The sequence below is a fragment of the Myotis brandtii genome, unplaced genomic scaffold, assembly GCF_000412655.1.
Source record: "Myotis brandtii unplaced genomic scaffold, ASM41265v1 scaffold138, whole genome shotgun sequence".
In the NCBI taxonomy this organism is placed as follows: Eukaryota; Metazoa; Chordata; class Mammalia; order Chiroptera; family Vespertilionidae; genus Myotis; species Myotis brandtii.
The window spans coordinates 1,140,846-1,157,180 of record NW_005354915.1 but is presented as its reverse complement, the minus strand read 5'-3'; the positions used below and the strand labels follow the sequence as shown (position 1 = coordinate 1,157,180).

The following is a 16,335-nucleotide window of genomic DNA, read 5'->3' as shown; positions in this document are numbered from 1 at the left end:
AAGGGCATGTGCCTTGGTTTCGGGCACATCCCCAGTAGGGGGTGTGCAGGAGGCAGCTGATCGATGTCTCTCTCTCATTGATGTTTCTGTCTATCCCTCTCCCTTCCTCTCTGTAAAAAAAATCAATAAAATATATTTGCCCTAACCGGTTTGGCTCAGTGGATAGAGGGTCGGCCTGCGGACTCAAGTGTCCCAGGTTCGATTCCGGTCAAGGGCATGTACCTTGGTTGTGGGCATATACCCAGTGGGGAGTGTGCAGGAGGCAGCTGATCGATGTTTCTCTCTCATCGATGTTTCTAACTCTCTATCCCTCTCCTTTCCTCTCTGTAAAAAAATCAATAAAATATATTTTTTTTAAAAAAGGGATTTGTTTTGACTGTTCAGTAGAGAAGGTGTTACAGGGAATGAGAGAGAGAGACCACTGTAGTGGGTCAGAGATGGCGGCTCAGTCCAGGCTGACAGTGGTGGAGGTGAGAAGTGGTGAATTGAGAATATATTTTGAAAACAGAGCTAACACACTGTTTACAGACTGGGTGTGTGGGAGGTGAGGGAGAAAGAGGATCAGGACGACGGCTAGCTTTCTGCCTGGAGTTTCTGCGTGGCCGGCTACTGTGGCTGAGACGGGACTCCGGGCCAGGAGAGATTCTGGAGTGAGAAGAGGGGCAGACTCGAGTCTGTTTGGCCGAGTTCAGTTTGAGATGATCAACAACCACCCAGATGGGAATGGTGTCCAGTTCAGAAGTCTGGGGGAACCTTTTTTCTGCCAAAGGTTATTTGGATATTTATAACATCATTCGAGGGCTTATACAAAATTATCAGCTTAAAAATGCGCCTGCTATATTTAGTCAAACATTTAATTAACTCTCCCCTAATGCCTTGGCAGGGCCAGTCCAAATGATTCCTCGGGCCTCATCTCCTCCGGAGCTCCTAGATGGCATTGAAGCCAAAGATCCTAGCATTCCTTCATTCAGTAAGGAAGCGCGTGAGCCCCTGCCCAGGGCCAGGTCCTGGGCTGGGAGCCCACGGTTAGGAGATGGATGGCATTCCCAGCCCTGAAGAAGCAGAGGCAGCCTGTCCAGCTTCCAATCCGGGGTCCATCACTGACGGTGTGGCCGGGTGGGGCTGCGAGTCGTGCTTACTTGACAGGGCTGAGGCGGAGCCCAGTGAGAGAAGCTCCGAGAGCTCAGACTGTAGTGCCCGGCAGGCAGCAAGGTCTCAAGAGATGTGACGTAGCTCATTATCACTCATTCCTAGTCTGCAAAGTCAGGATGCTTTTTAAAGAAAACGGGTGCATTTTCTGAGCTGGCAGAGATGCAGGCAGGAGCCTGGGCCCTGGCTGTGTGTGAAGCCCCTCTGCTGGGGACTCGGGTTCCACACGGAGCTCCTGCCACAAGTCACAGCTCCCCCTCCCGGGTCAGAAAGCTCCCCGTCCTCTTGCATTGGTTTTGTGCTCGTTCTTCGACATGGGGGTCGCCTGGCATCAGGGCTTCTAGTCCCAGCTCAGCCACACACCCATTTTGTGACCTTGGACACGTCACCTCTTCCTCGGTTTTGTTCTCTGCAAAATGGGTGTGATCCCTCCCTGCTAGGATCAGAGGTGGATGGAGGTGGATGAGCAGGTAACCCAGAGGCTGCCGAGCGAGAGAGAAGAGAGGGGAGGATGTGGGGGACTCTGCCCGGCCCAGGAGCCCAGCTGCACATGTGGGAGGCAGTCACCGCGGACGCTCACACATCCCCTGGCGCAGCAGGCGCAGCCCTCCCTGTGCGGCCCGGCTGGCAGGATGAAAGGGCCTCCCCGCCCGGCCCTTTGAAGGCGCCCTCCCATCTGGGAGGACAGCTGGAGGCAATGTGCTGCTCCCTGAACCTCCATTTATTTGTCTTTATACTTCAACAGCTCACATACCTTTCTTGCTGGGGGGAAAATGCCGACCGTTGTAATGTAAAACTAAACAGCTTCGGACAGCCATGTAGGTACTCCGTAAACACCAATACTTTTAAGGTAAACCCTAGAGGTTTCTCCCTGTTCTCTTTATTTACGCCCTCCCCACCCCCCCCACCCCCGTCTCACCCCCTCAGTGGGAGGCAGTCACCGCGGACGCTCACACATCCCCTGGCGCAGCAGGCGCAGCCCTCCCTGTGCGGCCCGGCTGGCAGGATGAAAGGGCCTCCCCGCCCGGCCCTTTGAAGGCGCCCTCCCATCTGGGAGGACAGCTGGAGGCAATGTGCTGCTCCCTGAACCTCCATTTATTTGTCTTTATACTTCAACAGCTCACATACCTTTCTTGCTGGGGGGAAAATGCCGACCGTTGTAATGTAAAACTAAACAGCTTCGGACAGCCATGTAGGTACTCCGTAAACACCAATACTTTTAAGGTAAACCCTAGAGGTTTCTCCCTGTTCTCTTTATTTACGCCCTCCCCACCCCCCCCACCCCCGTCTTGGCACCCCCTCAGGTGATCTAAACACACTTGATCTGCAGGACAAGTGGGACTCCGGCCCACTCCTCCAGCTTCCAGCAGCTGTAATCAGGCGGAAATTCTTTGGCCTGAGAAAGAGAAACACTGGGTGCTTGTCCATCTTTATAAACATGCTTCCTTCTCTCCAGTCACTGCAGAACCAGGGAGCTGATGGAGCAGGGTGGAGGGAGGTGGAGGGAGGTGGAGGGAGGTGAAGAGAGAGGGAGGAACGTGGAGGGAGGTGGAGGGAGCGGGGCTCAGGTGTGTCTCAGGCCGAGGCAGGCGGGCGGCAGGGAGCTGCTGGCAGCAGGGCCAGGTGGGTGCCAGGTGGGTGCCTGGTGAAGGGCAGTGGGCCAAGGGTTTAGACTTGCCGGGGACCTTGGGAAATTCCCCGCCTCTCTGTGCCTCAGTTTCCCTGTCATATGTGAGGTAAAGGATGGGGTTCAACCAATGGTTTTCTGATCCCGGGGGTTTTGTTTGCAGTAGCAGGGTCTTTATTTCAAGGAAAGTCCTGGGAGGTCGTGCTGCTCTGGCTCGGGCTGAAATGGGAGGCAGGACTGGCAGGGACGAGAGCCCGGATCTCCGTGGTGCCGGCCCCACCCCTGCGAGGTCCCAGGGTGCCAACAGCGCTGTTGGAATCCCCTTCCCCTCTAGCGTCTTGTGACTCGATGACTTGGCAGCAGGGCGTGCCCTCAGCGCCAGTGCCCGAGCTCTTGGTCACCTTCCCCCGAGTCCCTGCCAGGTGCAGGCCCTGTCTGCCTCCCTCCTCCTCTCAGAACTGGCGTCTCCTACACATTGAGCCTCTTTCATTTCCCTGGACGTGCCGCCCTTCCCGCGCTGGAGTGTCCTCGCACCTGCTCTTCCTTCTGTCTGAATTGCCCTTCCCCGTGCTCTTCATCAGCACTTTGGCTGACCCTGCTGGTCCCTCGGGACTCTGCTCAGGCTCAGCCCCTTCGGAAGCCTCCCTGGGCGCACACAGCCCCTGAGCTTCCATCTGACTCAGCCCTGAGCTCCCCTGCTTGTCACTGGCCATCTGGGGGTGGGTCTCCTCTACTTACTGGGGATCTCCTGGGGGGCGGAGCTCCGAAGTGACTTAGCTCTCTGTCCCCGGGCCCAGCACAGGCTCATCTGTGTGATAGAGGGATGGCAGGTGGCCAGGAAGGGGGCAGAATGTTCGATTCTGACCATTCAGAGGAGCACAACTTGACAGAGGTGAGAGCTCAAAGCCGCCTTGGGCAGGGCGTCAGCGCTGGGAAGTGTCCTACAGCCGGCGGCTGACTACAGCGCCCGTGGCACTGAGGCTCGGGACCCTTCGTCTCCGCGCCCAGCTCCTTCCAGCCTCTATTCTCGGTGGAAGGAGAGTGGGGACTCGGGAGGCCGACGCCTGGCTCCCAGCTCCCCTCTGGGCCGGCTCTCTGCTCTCACTTTTTCTTCCGAGATGACCCTGGAGGGGGCAGAGGGGGTTCAGGGAGGTGGTCTGGGTGAGAGCACAGGGCACCAAGGCATCAGGAGCACTGGAGGCCTCCCTTTCTCCCGCTCTCCTTTGGGTTCAAGTCAGGGGCCACCTCCCCGATGAGCCTGCCTTCCCCTCGGTGGGACTGGGCTGAAATGTGTCGTCACTCCCCCTGGTGCCTGTCCCGCCTCTGAATAGAACAGGCCTCGATGTGGTGGCTCCGGGAAGAGGGCTGCTCTGTCCATAAACAGCAAAGAGAAACACCCGCTGCAAAGGGCAGGCCAGGCCAGCAGACGCTTCTCCGTCTTTCTTGTTTGTAGTCCGTGTGCCAAGGACTTGGTCAGAACTCGGAGAAATAAACAAAAAGTAAGTGTCTTGTGAAGGCTCCTTAAAAATATCCTACGACCAGAGTGTATGCCCCCAACCAGGACTGAGCCGGTGCCAAAGGGGCATGATGGACAAACAGGGCGTCCGAGTCTCCAGGGCGGCACGCCCTCTGCCAACAAGCTGCTTATTTTGGAGCAGCCTGCGCCCTGGATGGCGTTTGGGGTCACCCCGGACGGGGCTGGGCCTGGCTGCGCCTGGACAAGTGCTGCAGTGACCCCCCTCCCAGCACCCGCAGGCCTGGCCCCGGCTGTTTGTCGTGGCCATCAGCCAGCCCCGTGCATCGCCTGCCCAGCACCCTCCCTGCCACCCACCCACCTCGTCCCAGCCACATGCAGCTGGAAAGAAGCCGGCAGGCAGAGGTGCCTGCGCCCAGCTGCCAGGCCTTGTTTGTGGGAAGTGGGTAGCCTTGGTCTGGGGTCTTTAGCAACCTCCTAGGTGCTACCTCAAAGCTGGGAGAGGGTCCCACAGGCCAGTGGAGGCTCCTTGGTGGAGGCTCCTCATCCGGGCAGCTGGCCCTGGGGTCTGGGCTCTCCCATCCCTCCAGCCTCGCCTTCTCTCCGTCTGAACATGAAGCCTGCCCCTGGCACCGCAGGCCCCTGTGCTCCCCCTGCCTGGCGAGCCGCCGTCCCCAGGCCTCCGGTTTGCCCTTCTGCCCCTCTTCCCTCCCTCCTGGGCAGGGTCACTTGCTCCCCACCCGGCACAATCCCACCGCACAGCCAGGCCCAGTACTAATCGCGCAGAGTTGAACAGGTCTGTTTACTTACCCATCTCCCCGGAAACGCTCCGAGAAATCAATATAGAAGAGAAAATAATGCCCTCACTAGCCCGCCAGCCCAGGAGGCCCCGTTTTCCTGGCCTGCGCTCTGTCCAGTGGTCTGTGTGCAGCCTTGACTGTGTGGTGGGATCGTGCACTGGGTCTGTGTGCAGCCCTGACTGTATGTGGTGGCGATGGTGCACTGGGTCTGTGTGCAGCCCTGACTGTATGTGATGGCAATGGTGCACTGGGTCTGTGTGCAGCCCTGACTGTGTGGTGGGATCGTGCACTGGGTCTGTGTGCAGCCCTGACTGTGCGGTGGGATCGTGCACTGGGTCTGTGGGCAGCCCTGACTGTGCGGTGGGATCGTGCACTGGGTCTGTGGGCAGCCCTGACTGTGCGGTGGGATCGTGCACTGGGTCTGTGGGCAGCCCTGACTGTGCGGTGGGATCGTGCACTGGGTCTGTGGGCAGCCCTGACTGTGCGGTGGGATCGTGCACTGGGTCTGTGGGCAGCCCTGACTGTGCGGTGGGATCGTGCACTGGGTCTGTGGGCAGCCCTGACTGTGCGGTGGGATCGTGCACTGGGTCTGTGGGCAGCCCTGACTGTGCGGTGGGATCGTGCACTGGGTCTGTGGGCAGCCCTGACTGTGCGGTGGGATCGTGCACTGGGTCTGTGGGCAGCCCTGACTGTGCGGTGGGATCGTGCACTGGGTCTGTGGGCAGCCCTGACTGTGCGGTGGGATCGTGCACTGGGTCTGTGGGCAGCCCTGACTGTGCGGTGGGATCGTGCACTGGGTCTGTGGGCAGCCCTGACTGTGCGGTGGGATCGTGCACTGGGTCTGTGGGCAGCCCTGACTGTGCGGTGGGATCGTGCACTGGGTCTGTGGGCAGCCCTGACTGTGCGGTGGGATCGTGCACTGGGTCTGTGGGCAGCCCTGACTGTGCGGTGGGATCGTGCACTGGGTCTGTGGGCAGCCCTGACTGTGCGGTGGGATCGTGCACTGGGTCTGTGGGCAGCCCTGACTGTGCGGTGGGATCGTGCACTGGGTCTGTGGGCAGCCCTGACTGTGCGGTGGGATCGTGCACTGGGTCTGTGGGCAGCCCTGACTGTGCGGTGGGATCGTGCACTGGGTCTGTGGGCAGCCCTGACTGTGCGGTGGGATCGTGCACTGGGTCTGTGGGCAGCCCTGACTGTGCGGTGGGATCGTGCACTGGGTCTGTGGGCAGCCCTGACTGTGCGGTGGGATCGTGCACTGGGTCTGTGGGCAGCCCTGACTGTGCGGTGGGATCGTGCACTGGGTCTGTGGGCAGCCCTGACTGTGCGGTGGGATCGTGCACTGGGTCTGTGGGCAGCCCTGACTGTGCGGTGGGATCGTGCACTGGGTCTGTGGGCAGCCCTGACTGTGCGGTGGGATCGTGCACTGGGTCTGTGGGCAGCCCTGACTGTGCGGTGGGATCGTGCACTGGGTCTGTGGGCAGCCCTGACTGTGCGGTGGGATCGTGCACTGGGTCTGTGGGCAGCCCTGACTGTGCGGTGGGATCGTGCACTGGGTCTGTGGGCAGCCCTGACTGTGCGGTGGGATCGTGCACTGGGTCTGTGGGCAGCCCTGACTGTGCGGTGGGATCGTGCACTGGGTCTGTGGGCAGCCCTGACTGTGCGGTGGGATCGTGCACTGGGTCTGTGGGCAGCCCTGACTGTGCGGTGGGATCGTGCACTGGGTCTGTGGGCAGCCCTGACTGTGCGGTGGGATCGTGCACTGGGTCTGTGTGCTGCTTCCTGGGCTCTGTGAGACTCTCCTCACTGCTGGGCGCAGTCGTGGAGCCGAGACGTGGGACCGAAGCACGGCCCAGGATGTGGAGAGCCTGGCAGCTCCCGCTGGCTCCCGCCCCTCCTTTAACAGCTGCTAGGGCCCACCTGCTGCTCCAGCCTCACCACACACACACACACACACACTCATGCATGCACATGTATACACACACACACATGTACATATACACACACACATACTGCATCCAAACACCTTTCCCTGCACTGATCCCATGTGGCTTAGAGAAAGGCTGCCCAGATGCCCAGTGTGGCCTCTGACCCCTCTCACAGGGCCCACTCTTCTTTTCCTGCCGACCTCTGACCCCAGGCAGTAGTTACCTCTGTTGGTCTCACTGCCTCTCTCCTCCTGGCAGCTCCTCAGGGCGGCCTTGACCTCGTGCTCACTGCTTATCCCCAGCACTGTGCGGGGCCTTGCATCCTGTTGGGTGAGTGAAGGAATGACTGAGTGAATGGATGTTTTTGGAGGAAGGTGTGGGCATAAGAAAGATGGTTTCAGATGAGGCAGCTGCACAGGCAAGCGCACTCTGGGGGAGATCAGATTGAGGGCGTCCAGTGGGGAGTGACGAGAAGTGAAAAGCCGTCTGAAGGAAATGATCCCTCCGTGTACAGGGCTGTGGCTGCCCCGTGTGCCTCCCAGGGGGAAGTAGAGACAAGTGCACAGGGTCGGGCAGCAGGTGGAAGGGTGGTCGGGAGCGAGGCCCCGCACAGACCAGGCACCGACTCAGCTTTCAGAGAGGAGGGGTGGGAAGGCAGGTCGGAGTGGCTCGTTACCCCGGGAGAACCGGCCCATAGATCCTCGTGATTGTGGTTGTAGCTAAAGTGTCAAACTGTTGATCCTTGTTTTGTTTTTACTGTTTTTCAAAATTTCTTGTAAATTCTAATTTTAAAATAATAAAACTATTTTGAACAAGTGACAGAGCTATGCGAGGCTGTGAGGAGAGGCATGCCCTGGGAAGGGAGTGGCCGCACACGGGCGGGAAGGGTGAGGTTGGCCGTGGGAGGCATGGCAGTCCTCCCAGTGCTTCAGCCAAGCTGTACCCCCTTTTCCACAAAGCTCCCTGCTGCCCACACTCAGCCCGCCCAACGGTATTTTTTCCGTTGATTTTTAGAGAGAGTGGAAGGGAGAGAAGAAGGGGGATGAGAGAGAGAGAAACATCGAAGTGAGAGAGATACATCAATTGGTTGCCTCCCGCACGGTGCCGGTGCCAGGGATCAAACCTGCAACCCAGGTGTGTGCCTTTGACTGGGAGTTGAACCGGTGGTGCGCAGGGCAGCGCTCTAACCATTGAGCAACCGGCCAGGGCTGTCTGCTGCCTTCTTAAATGTGTAGGCTCTGTTAGTACAAGATCATTTCTCAGCCCTGTTGTGGCCGCATGAGCCACCCAGGGCCTGTTAACAGGGACTGCCGAGGGGGGAGGAACAGGCCAGCTCCCAGCAGCCCTGAGTAAGGAGCCATCACAGGACGGCAGGAGGCACAGGCCAGGGGGGTGCTGGGGGCCTCACGCCCAGGAACTCCCAGGTGGGACTGGTGTGCACGCGGTGGTGCTGGTGGGAAGGAGGAGAGAGTGGGTCCCCGGGAAGCACCACAGCACCCAGGCCAGGGGAAAGGCCTAGGTTTATATTCAGCCGTTTAGAAGGTGGAAGAAAAGGCTGAATTGAATCGGGAAGAATGATGCCCAGAGGTTCTAATTCCAGGGCATCCTCCCCGAGGCCGGGAAGTGAATGCTAGGAGTGTCACTTGACCTGGTTGGAGTCGGGTGAGGGGCTGGCTGGAGGCCCGTGCCAGCCGGGGCGGCGAGGGTGGCTCCTGGGCCCTCCTGGGCTCCGTGGAGTTCCTCCCAGGCAGTGGGCCGCCCTGCCCGCCCCACCAGCGGGCCCTGGGAAGTAATGGCAGGCAGCTGGGCCTGGTTTATTTCGGAGGCTGCTCATTAAGAATCCTGTCAGAGCACTTCCCTTCTTTTCTTAGAGCTTCTTGCTTTGGTTCCAAGATTTGTTTGTTTGCTTTTCTCCCTCCCTCTCTCCAGTCCTCCGTTCTATCCCCATCAAAAGAAATGTGTAACAGCGTCAGCGCCTCCCACAGATGTCCCTCCAGGATTCACTCACAGCTGGGCTGTCAGGCCCCAGTTCCCATCCTGGCTCTCACTGTCCTATTGGTGATGAGGGCAGGCTCTCCTGAGGCCACGGGTGAGAGCGCCCCCACTGGAGAGATGAAAGGAGGGGCTGGTCTTGCTGTAAGTGGCAGGGACAGAGGTCAACGAAGTGTCATTGGGGAGGTCACCTGCTGTCTCCAAACCCCTACCTCTTCACCTGCTTCCTGAAGCGCTGCCCAGGTAAACTGGCTTTTCTTCAGCGGGAGACTGTGCTCCTTGTACCGGGACAGGCGCTGACAACGCGGGAGGAGGCTGTGGGCTTTGCTGACAGACCGAGAGCCCCTGTGTGGTCCACTGGGCACCGGAGCGCCCAGGGTGGCGGTGTTGAAGGGCACCTGCTCCTCCCCCTCCTGACCGCTCCCCACACTTCCCCTGGGTGGGGCTGTGGTCACCCCACGATGGGGCTCACCCCGGGAAAGGCGAGGCAGCAAATCAATGAGCATAGCTCTTCTCTGACCAGCCCTCACTGGCCCCCAACGGGCCCATGGCCTCTGCCGCCCGAGACCCACCCACGCTCGCTCCCGGCTCTCATCTAAGTTGCCTTCCTGCCTGGATCCTGGAGCTCCAGGGCCTCCCGGGCAGCCCCTCCTGGCCCACACCACTCCTCCCTGATGGGATAGGCCAAGAGCAGGGCCTCGGGGCCACAGCCGCGCCCCTGCCATGTTTTGTAGTTCTGTCAGTCACTCGGTCCGTAAACATGGATTGTGCGCCCCATGCACTGTTTAAGCCCTGGGCTACCGTGACACGCAGGGACTCTTCGTTTTCTGGGAGATCCCAGGGGGATGAAAGTGCCCGGTCGATGGCGGGGCGATGTGATGGAGCGACTTGTCTGCTGCTTTAGGTTGCTGGTCAGGGGGAGCATCTCTGAGGAGGTGACAGCTCAGGGCTGAGTGAGGGGAGCCACGCCAAGATCAGGGAAGAACATTCCAGTCGGAGGAACGGAGGTGCAAAGGCCCCGCCCGAGATGGGAACAAGACCGCTGTGGTGAGAGGACAGCGTGGACACAGGCGGTGTGCTGTGTCGGGGAGCAGAAGGTGGCTGGAGGGGGTGTAGCAGATAGTCCCCTGGGGCCTGGTGGGCAAGAGGGGAGTGAGGAAGCCTTTGGCTCGGGCGGGGTGAGCACAGCTGGCTGACACTGGGAGGTCACTGCATGGAGCGCGATGGGAGTGGAAGAGGGAGGCCCGTGGGAGGTCACCGGTGACCCCAACAGAAAGGAGGCCCCAGGGGTGCAGGTGAGGCGTCATCCTCCTCAGGGGTTGTTTGAGGGGGAGCTGCTGGACCACCTGCTGAGGGAGTGGATGTGGGGAGTGGGGAAGGGAGGTGTCCAGGATGGCCGGCCACCAAGCGTTTAGGCTGAAGCGACTGCGGGCTGTGCCGCCATTGGCTGAGGGTGGAGGGGGGACCAGACTTTGCTTTGTTCTGTATGGACCATGTTAGGTCTGTCCTGCCTGTGGAACATCCCCGTGCGGGTGCCGGGCAGCCACTGCTGTCTGAGTGTGGAGCAGCTCGGCAGGCAGCCTAGAGGTTTGCGCATCATTGGTGGCTCATAAAGCCGTGGCACAGGAGCCCGGCCTCGCCAGCCTGGCCCCCACAGGTGTCCTGAGCTCCTAGGCAGAGTGCTGCCTGAGGCCGCTTTCAAGGACATAGGCCGCAGAGTGAGAGAAAGTGCTCCTGGTAAAGCCTAGTGTCTGGGCTGCACGAGGGACTCTTACAGCCCAACAGTAAGAAGACGAAGATCCCAGTCTTACTACTAAAATGGGCAAAGGATTTGAATAGACATTTCTCCAGAGAATATATATGAAAGGACAACGAGCACATGAAAAGATGCTCAATATCGTTAGTTGGAGAAATGCAAATCGAAACCATATGAGATACCACTTCACACCCACTGGGATGGTTATAATCTTGTTAAAACGCAAACAATGGAAAATACTGAGTGTCAGGGAGGATGTGGAGAAATTGGAAACCTCTTCTCCTTTGCTGGTGGGACAATAAAACGGTGTGTGGCCACTTTGGAAACAGTTTGACAGTCCCCCCAAAGTTAAACATAGAATTATCATGTGGCCCAACAGTGTCACTCCTATGTGTATCCCAAGAGAATTGAAACGCGGTCCCAGGAACACAGGAGCAGTGGTCACAGCAGCATTTGTCGTAACAGCTGGAGTGGGAGCAACCCAGCTGGTGAGTGGATAAGCTGGCCTGTCCATACATGGGGAATAGTATCCAGGCATGAAAAGGGAGGAGGCGCTGTCACGTGCTCCAACACGGACGAACCTGAGAGAAATCAGACAGAAAAGGCCCCAATCTGTACGGCGCCATACTTCATATGAAATGTCCAAAACAGGCAAATAGATAGAAAGTAGACTGTTGGGTGCCAGGGGCTGGGGGAGGGGAGAAGTGGGACTGACAATGGGTTCAGGGCTTCCTTAGAGGGTGATGGAATGTTCTGGAATTAGATGACGGTGATGTTTGCACAACCTTGTGAATTTGCTAAAAACCACCGAAATAGACCCTTGAAGATAGTGGATGTTATTTAAGTGATAGATCTCAACAAGGATAAGTGGTTGTGGAAGTAAAAGAGGTAGCACGCGCAGAGCGTGAGAGGGCAGGCTCTGTGTCCAGCTCTGGACCACTGTGAGGCACCTAATGGGCTGGCCCCCCGGGAAAGGGACGTGGTGGAGAGCAGGCCAGACCTCCTGGCAGAGAGATCTTCCAGGGGCTGCAGCTGCTACGCTGCAGACCGCAGGCTGCGTGAGACTGAGCGTCCCCTGTGGATGCGGCTCGTTGTCACTCTGCCCCCAGGGGGTGCGCACCTGGACTCCCTGAGGCATTGTAGCGGCCTTGTGGGCAGTCGCTAACACTCATCCGTGGTATGTGCGTGCCAGGCACTGCGCCAAGTGCTTTACCTCCGCTATTTTCTTTACTTCTCAAAACAACTTCAGCCCAGCCAGTGTGGCTCAGTGGTTGAGCATCAACCCATGAACCAAAAGGTCACCAGTTCAATTCCCAGTCAGGGCACATGCCCGGGTTGTGGGTTCAATTGCCAGTGGGGGGCGTGCAGGAGGCAGCTGATCAGTGTCTCTCTCATCAATGTTTCTATCTCTCTCCCTCTCCCTTCTCCTCTCTCTAAAACTAATAAAAACGTTTTTGAAATACACAATTTCAGGTTACTACTATCCCTATTTTATAAAGAAGGAGACCAAAGCCCAAAACAGGTAAGTGACCTGCTCAGGGTCACACAGCAAGTACTCACTGAATCTTGTACCCCAGCTGCTGTGACTTGAGGGGTAGGTAGCTGTCACAGGGAGGCCTCAGGAGCTCAGGCCACTAAGGAGCTCAGGAGGAGCTCGGCAGCCAGCTCCCAGTCCTTAGAGATGTTCGATGCTGCTCAGCCATCGCTGGGGGGCCTACGGCAGCAGCTGAGATTGAAGGTGGCCTGGATGAGGGATGGGGTGACCAGACCTTGGGGCCGGCAGACTTCAACAGAGCGCTGGCTCCCCGGGGTGGCTCTTGGTATGTGGATGTGAGTGGGGGCTTGCTGTTTCTGGAAAGCCGGCCCACCATTCATGTACCTCATCCTACCAGCCTTGAGCTTGGACTCAGGCCCAGCCCGAGGGGCTGTGTCAGATCAGGGCTACAGGGGGAACCCCGGTGTCTTCCACACACAGCGACCTGCTGGGGAGTCAGGAGCCCAGAGAAGGCCCAGCTGATGACCAGACCAGGAAGTAGGCAGCTCCCAGGAGACCCAGCCATACCTCGCTCCTGCCTGTGCCAGCACCTCTGACAGCTCAGGGAGTGTCCTGGGTCTGCAGAACCCAGGCCCCGGAGCTCTGAGACCCATGTGCATTTTACCCCAAATCTACTCCATCTGGTTCTCATTTATTTACACTTAAGTCATCAAATGCAATTTTGCAAGCGCCGCTCAATAGCCAAGAGGCTTTTCTGCCTAAGCCTCCCTCTGAAAGGAGCCGGGCAGGGCCGGGCCTCAGCCCCAGGGACCAGGAGGCAGCTCTCGGGGTTGGAGGTTGAGTTCAGGCCCGGTGCCTCCGCCTCTGCCCCTGGGCCCATCATGGGAGCTGGGATGCCAGAGCCAAGCACAGAGCCTGACACACAGTAGACTCTTCGTAGCCAGGAGAACGTGGGTGGGGTCCAGGCAGAACACAGCGTCTCTGTTTCAAATCGTGAAAGGTCCGTGGGAAACACAAAACAGCCGAAGCTGGGTCCAGAAGTAATTTTTAGTTGTTATAAATAACTCAAACCTGGATTCTTGGCCCAAAGTAGGACCAACAGCCAGCTATTAATAAAAACAAACACCAGCACCTCGGGCCAGAAAGCAAGCCTCCTGGGCAAACCACAGGCCGGCCGCATAGGCCTTTCGGAAGCACAGCAGCCTGCAGCCCATTGGGTCGGCTCTGGAGACCCTGCTTGCTGGGAACCAGCCGTCCCTGACACAGCTCTGCAGTGGCTGGTGGGGTCCGGCGGCCAGTTTCCGTGAGGGGTGGGCACACTGAGCAGAGAGGGGGAGGAGTCCCAGCTGAGGGCTGCGTGCCCCACCCCAGCATCAGACCTGTGCTCACACAGAGCACTGCAGGGGGTGGTGGGGAACCCTGGCCCAGAGTCATCACCGTGGCCACTGGGATTGGGAGGGAGAGGCTGGAGCAGGGTCCAGGAGAAGCATGTAGACCAGTGGTTCTCAACCTTCCTAACGCCGCGACCCTGTAATACAGTTCCTCATGTTGTGGTGACCCCCAATTTCATTGTTACAAATTGAACATAATTAAAGCATAGTGATTAATCACAAAAACAATATGTAATTGTATATGTGTTTTCCGATGGTCTTAGGCAATCCCTGTGAAAGGGTCGTTCGGCCCCCAAAGGGGTCGCGACCCACAGGTTGAGAACCGCTGATGTAGACTATGGCTGGAAGGAGAGGCCTCAGCCCCAGCCAGGGCTATGCCAGGGCGTGGAGGTGAGACAGATGGGTGCTGCGTGAGGGAAAATCAGTAGCCTTGTGGCTGCCTGTATATGGGAGGGTCAGGGGGAGAGGCTTCACAGACAGCTGGTCCTCAGGCCTGGGTGGGAGCAGAGCAGAGCTGGAGCCAGGTCCCTCTTTTGTCCTCCTGGGCGCCCTAGTCTCCCTTTCTCCCTCCCACCGCCCGTCCTGCCTGGCTGGGCTGAATGAACGCGTGCTCACTGTGCCTGGGCCCTGGCCTCAGGCTGGGCAGCAGCCCGCAGGAGCATAGGCCGTCTGCCTTTCATCGCAGACCAAACCAGATGATCTGTTTCTGAGGGTCTCCCAGCTCCACCAGCCAAGGGCCCCGAGTCAGGAACCAGCCACAGTTCAGCTTTCTCTGCCTTCCCAGCACCCTTGTCTGCACTCACCACCACCACCACCACCACCACCGGCCATCAGTCCTGGTGGCACAGAGATGCATTTGTGGGTTCAGGGAGGGAGCACATTTACCCAGGGAGGCTGTGGGCAGGGGGTGACCTGGCTGGTCCAGGCAGAGCCCACACAGGACCCTTACAGAGCAGGGGTCTTCGGGGACCTTGCTCCTCACTACGTCCTTCCGTTCTTTTGTTGCCAGTTAAAAGGGCTTCCTGAGAGGAGCCTCCTAGAGTCTGCCCAGAACCCATGGGGCCTCCTCTCTGCTTTGTAGATAAGTCCCTGTGCCAAGGAGCTCTGTGCCTTCTGGGAACACTCAGCTGTGGCCGTAAATAAAGATAAGGGACCTTGAGCTGCCAGCAGGGCTCAGAGGAGAGCGCTTTCCTCACCCCAGCTGAGCGCGCCCAGGGACCGTGGCTCATGGAGGAAACAGGCGTGCTCAGTGCACACAGCGGGGGAGCTGTGGAGAGCCCTGCCTGAGCCCTGAGTCCCCAGAAGGAACCGGGACCGTGCTGTGCTCCAGTGCACTGGCCGCGTGTGGTAGTGAGCTCCCTGCCCCTGCTGTGTGCACACACACGTGCGGTTCAGTTCCCCCTGCTGACCTCTGAGCACCCACTCAGCCTGACCCCCTGTTGGGTGCGGAATAGAAAGGAGGCTCAGGTCTGTCCTCAGCCGAGGGGCCTGTGTGTGCTCAGGAGCTGGACAGCGGGTCTGAGGCCTGCCTCCCCTCTGACAGCTGGTGGCTCCGGCTCTCGGGGCCCCAGTGCCCTCCTCTGTGCAGGGGGGTCGGTAGCGCAGCCTGTCCCCCTGGGTTGCTGCAGGGCCCACTGAGTTGATGCTCGCGAGGCCCCATTCCTGACCCGTCCAAACGCTCAGGGAATGCTAGCTTCGTGTTGTTACTCACAGGCTGACCAGGACACGTGCCTGGTTAGAACTGTTCATGGCGGGGGCAGACCCCCAGAAGCAGACACCACCAGGTGTCGGGGGGAGGTGCCCCCAGTAAAGGCCACACTGGCCCTGGGCCTTTAGGAGCCACCAGGAAGACTTGGTTGAGTAGAAAAGGGTTTCGGAATAATGCCTCCCTGTCCTTCCCCGCTTCCCACCGTCGGCTGCTCTCAGCACGAGCCCCCTTGGCCACTGGAGCTGGAGCAGCACGGCTTACGGAGTTCAGAGCTCGCCCTCTGCACGCTGACCTTTGAGCTCGCCAAGGAGGAATGACCGCCTGCCTCGCAGTCAGCCTCACAGGGAGCCGGGTCTCGGTGGGGAAGTGGTCGGTTTCCCAGAGCCCGAGGGGGCCCAGCTGACAGTTCAGTACAGGCCACTCTGCGGATCCCTTACCTGCTTCCAGGAGTAAAAGATGCCCGTGTTTAAAAGAACCATGTATAAAGCTCCATGCCAGAGGGAGCGTGCATGAGTGTGAGTGTGTGTGTGAGTGTGTGTGTGTGTGTGTGTGTGCGCGCGCGCGTGTGAGTGTGTGTGTGTGTGTGTGTGTGGTGCGAGCGAGCGTGCAGTGGGGGTTGGGCTATTGCCTAGACACAGCCAGTAGCATGTTGCCATTGTGGTTTCATATATTTGCCTGTTAAAGTGACAATACAGACATGGCACATTAAGGTTTAAGAAGCCCTTCTTTCATTAAACAAACTGACAGTGTAGGGAGCGATGGCTTTGGTAATTGAAACATGCTGTGCTGGCCAAGACCAGAGCTCCATAAAGACTCTTCCCGCCCGTGGCCCCCTTCGTGCCAGCAGCCTCTGGTCACACCAAGTGCCGCCCAGGTCCGTCTCGGGAGTGGGAAAGCCCGCCTGGCAGCCCCCGCCCGATCTCGGCAGCCAGAGGGCAGGGCCTTTTCAAAACCTCCCGTTCTCTGGGCTTTTGAAATCAATTTGTGAGGCCAAAAGCCTGGGCTTTGGGGAAAGCAG

General features: G+C 58.8%; 1 protein-coding gene across 1 annotated transcript in view; it reads left to right on the top strand.

Moving 5' to 3' along the window:
- The window catches only part of SCUBE1 (signal peptide, CUB domain, EGF-like 1), a 116,786-nt gene that overhangs the window by 47,639 nt on the left and 52,812 nt on the right, over positions 1-16,335 (top strand). The gene's annotated exons all lie outside the window — the stretch shown is intronic.